Here is a 5,088-nt window from a genome sequence, read left to right as displayed (position 1 = left end):
ACCACATTGGAGGCATCAAGAAACAGCGAAATGATTTGAAATACTTGTCTGCACGCACATTTACATGATTACTCTGCAATTCACAACTAAATGCCTGACGGAGGGTTAATCGAATTACTTTCAAGCTATTTCTCTGCCGTTCCACTCTTCAACAGCGCGCGGGAAAACGGAAGACTTAAATCTTTCCATGTGAGATCTGATTTCTCTTTTTTTACATGATAATCACTTCTTCATATGCAGGTGCGCGCCAACAAAATATTTTCAACTCCGAAGCGAAAGCTGGTGATTGAAATTTGTCACCCCAATTCGACCCATATTTCACGAGCTGCCCTTCTTTGGACTTTTACGATGTCATCCGTCACTCCTAAATGATGCGGATCCCACACTGCACAGCAATACTCCACAAAAGGGCGGACAAGAGCAGTGTAAGCAGTTTCTTTAGCAGACCTGTCACACTTTCTAACTTTTCTGCCAGTAAATCGCAGTCTTTGGTTTTCTTTCCCCAAAACAGTATCTACACTCCTGGAAATGGAAAAAAGAACACATTGACACCGGTGTGTCAGACCCACCATACTTGCTCCGGACACTGCGAGAGGGCTGTACAAGCAATGATCACACGCACGGCACAGCGGACACACCAGGAACCGCGGTGTTGGCCGTCGAATGGCGCTAGCTGCGCAGCATTTGTGCACCGCCGCCGTCAGTGTCAGCCTGTTTGCCGTGGCATACGGAGCTCCATCGCAGTCTTTAACACTGGTAGCATGCCGCGACAGCGTGGACGTGAACCGTATGTGCAGTTGACGGACTTTGAGCGAGGGCGTATAGTGGGCATGCGGGAGGCCGGGTGGACGTACCGCCGAATTGCTCAACACGTGGGGCGTGAGGTCTCCACAGTACATCGATGTTGTCGCCAGTGGTCGGCGGAAGGTGCACGTGCCCGTTGACCTGGGAGCGGACCGCAGCGACGCACGGATGCACGCCAAGACCGTAGGATCCTACGCAGTGCCGTAGGGGACCGCACCGCCACTTCCCAGCAAATTAGGGACACTGTTGCTCCTGGGGTATCGGCGAGGACCATTCGCAACCGTCTCCATGAAGCTGGGCTACGGTCCCGCACACCGTTAGGCCGTCTTCCGCTCACGCCCCAACATCGTGCAGCCCGCCTCCAGTGGTGTCGCGACAGGCGTGAATGGAGGGACGATTGGAGACGTGTCGTCTTCAGCGATGAGAGTCGCTTCTGCCTTGGTGCCAATGATGGTCGTATGCGTGTTTGGCGCCGTGCAGGTGAGCGCCACAATCAGGACTGCATACGACCGAGGCACACAGGGCCAACACCCGGCATCATGGTGTGGGGAGCGATCTCCTACACTGGCCGTACACCACTGGTGATCGTCGAGGGGACACTGAATAGTGCACGGTACATCCAAACCGTCATCGAACCCATCGTTCTACCATTCCTAGACCGGCAAGGGAACTTGCTGTTCCAACAGGACAATGCACGTCCGCATGTATCCCGTGCCACCCAACGTGCTCTAGAAGGTGTAAGTCAACTACCCTGGCCAGCAAGATCTCCGGATCTGTCCCCCATTGAGCATGTTTGGGACTGGATGAAGCGTCGTCTCACGCGGTCTGCACGTCCAGCACGAACGCTGGTCCAACTGAGGCGCCAGGTGGAAATGGCATGGCAAGCCGTTCCACAGGACTACATCCAGCATCTCTACGATCGTCTCCATGGGAGAATAGCAGCCTGCATTGCTGCGAAAGGTGGATATACACTGTACTAGTGCCGACATTGTGCATGCTCTGTTGCCTGTGTCTATGTGCCTGTGGTTCTGTCAGTGTGATCATGTGATGTATCTGACCCCAGGAATGTGTCAATAAAGTTTCCCCTTCCTGGGACAATGAATTCACGGTGTTCTTATTTCAATTTCCAGGAGTGTATGTTATTGTACCCGATTTAACTTATTCGTAATTGTAATCCCTAAGAATTTAGTTGTATTTATACCCTTGAGATTTGTGTAATCTGTTGTCTAACCGAAATTTAACGGATACCTTTTGGCATTCATGTGAATGACTTCACAGTTTTCATTATTTAGAATCGATTGTCATTTTTCACACCCAACAGATATCTTGTCTATATCATTTTGCAATTGGTTTTCATCATCTGATTACTTTAAGAGACGGTAAATGACAGCCGGCCAGAGTGGCCGTGCGGTTCTAGGAGCTACAGTCTGGAGCCGAGCGACCGCTACGGTCGCAGGTACGAATTCTGCCTCGGGCATAGATGTGTGTGATGTCCTTAGGTTAGTTAGGTTTAATTAGTTCTAAGTTCTCGTCGACTGATGACCTCAGAAGTTAAGTCGCATAGTGCTCAGAGCCATTTGAACGGTAAATGACAGCATCATCTGAAAATAATCTAAGACGATGCTCAGATTGTCTTCCAAATCGTTTACGTAGATCAGGTGCAGCAGAGGGCGCACAACATTTCCTTGGGGAACGTTAGATATTAGTTCTGTTTTCCTCGATGACTTTCCGTCAGTTACTACGAACTGTTACCTTTTTGACAGAAAACCTTGAATGCAGTCGTACAGCTGAGACGATAATCCATAGGCACGCAATTTGAGTAGGAATCGCTTGTTAGTCTAAAAATATGGAATCAATTTTACATCTCCTGTTGATAGCACACATTATTTTTCGAGAAGAAAGAGCTAGCTGTTTTCACAAGAACGATATTTTCTGAATCCGGTTTTTCTGTTTGTCAATAAACCGTTTCCTTCGAGGTAATTCGTAATGTCGAGCACAGTATATGTCCTAAAACCCTACTGCAAATCAACGTTAGCGATTGCAGATTATTCCTATTTTGAATACGAATGACTGCAACCACGCAGGTCTCTGCAGCATGGGCGCCACGAAGATTTAATGAATGAGTACCGCAAAGAAAAAAAACTGCCAACGGATTTTCCTTTAATATAAGCGCTTGAGCTCCCTGACAGATGCCGCTTTTATATCTCCCGTTGTTTTAACACTGCTCACGACATTCTGATAGCTGTAAGCCGCAACGTTTCAGCTCACTGCAAATCATTTTAGCAATTGACTGACCACTCATTTGGCAGAAAGAGGTTAATTCATTGGCCCATTCAGGCACTTCAGTGAAGTCGTTACAGCAAGATATTGATTATACATTACTACGAAAAAGAAGTCCAAGAAACGCTATCTAGCTCTGTATTGATTTTCTTCATCGAGGGCAACATAGGACAGCTGGCCAACCCACCAACGCCAGAGCGGTTGAGCTGGGATGGGTTGCACGGCGGCGGCTGCAGCCATGGCTTCCTATGCGGCCACCATCAGGGCGTCACACGGTGGTGTGTGCCACTCTGGAGTGTGCTTCATGCCTACTGCAGCCCTCAGCATTCGCGCCACAGCAAGGTGAGGTATCACCTCTGTGATATAATAACAACAATTAAGTACTACTTACAGATAGATATCGATGATTGCAGCGTTATAATCAGAGTGACTATAAACAAAAAATAATTACTTTTTACGGTCTAGGACCATGGCATTAGCATTTAATCAACGTTATCATGAATTCGCACCACCCACTCCTGTCAAAGAGCCAAGTCACAACGCCTTTGTGCCTGTTCCTCAGAGGTTAATTCATTGCCCATTCAGGCACTTCACTGAAGTCGTCTACATCAAGATCTTGATTATACATTACTACGAAAAAAAAAGTTCATACCAGATGGAAGTGATGACTCCAGGTCATCGTCCTCAACACATACCCCTGTTATATTCTCCTCTTGCTCCATAGCAACATCTGCAACAACGAAAAATATATGTCACACACAACTGTAAATGATGAAAAGAATTGTCTAACAGCAATATATAAGGGGCATTCAAAAAGAAATGAGCTGGAGGCATAATTACAGAAACCAGTAACTGTATGTTAGAAGTATTGACCCTGGCCATTGAGACACTTCTCCCACTGCAACACAAGTCGATGAATGGCTGTCTCATCTGCAGGGTCCTTACTTCTAACATACAGGTACTGGTTTCTGTAATTATGCCTCTGGCTCGTTTCTTTTTGAATGCCCCTTATATTACAAATGTGCTTACATTCTTGAAGCCACTGCCTTTTGGACTCCACCAGCCACTCAAGTTCGGACAGCTGCTGCTCTAATGTTGTAACAGTGAGATCAAAACATTTATAAATATTTGTTACGATTTGAATACATCAAGAGCTGTTTTCTAAACATGTAAGCTATCACACACACAGATTTTGGGGATGTACTTACATGATGGCACCACAACCTCTTTGGCTCCCTGCTACTGTCGACTTACAGCACCCAGCTGCCGATCTAATGCTACATCAACAGTAGAAATGTTACAAGTACTTGTTACAATTTGAATGCTTTAAGAGATGTTTTCTGAACACAAAAACTACCACACACAGAATTCGGAGATGTACTTACATGGCTGCTTCTGAGCTTCCCTGACTGTCTAGGTAGGACAGCATTTGAGAGGAGTGCTAATTCGCTTAATTAAATTGATTAATTTTAATAATTAAATTACGACATTGCCACATATACCACTACAACACTGTACCAAGTTGGGGGAGAGGAACAAAATTTTTTTGCAGACTGTGCTCGTGTCAGCTTTGCCACACTACCCATATGGTGTTTTCTATGTATATCTCTGCGTAACGAACATCTCAAATGAAATAAAACAATTTTACACGTTACAGAGACTTCAATCATCAATAATATATTCCCCTTCACTGTTTACAACAGTCTGCCAATGGAGGGGTAACTTATCGATTCCACAGCTGTAGAAATCATGTGGTTTTGAGGTGAAGAACTCCTTGATCCATGTTCGGAGCGCATTTTCATCTGGAAAAGAAGTTTCTTGAAGGTTATTCGATAGAGAGCGAAAATAGTGAAAATCTAATGGTACAAGATCAGGTGAATAACATGGGTGCAGAATGACTTTCCAACCCAACTCCTTTATCAGTCCAGCAGAACATGGGTGGGCATCAACGTGGAGTAGAATCACATCATACAGTCTTCCTGATCGTTGTTCTTGGATTGCGTT

This window comes from Schistocerca nitens, chromosome 9, assembly GCF_023898315.1.
Source record: "Schistocerca nitens isolate TAMUIC-IGC-003100 chromosome 9, iqSchNite1.1, whole genome shotgun sequence".
Classification (NCBI taxonomy): Eukaryota; Metazoa; Arthropoda; class Insecta; order Orthoptera; family Acrididae; genus Schistocerca; species Schistocerca nitens.
Note: the sequence above shows the minus strand (reverse complement) of the source record.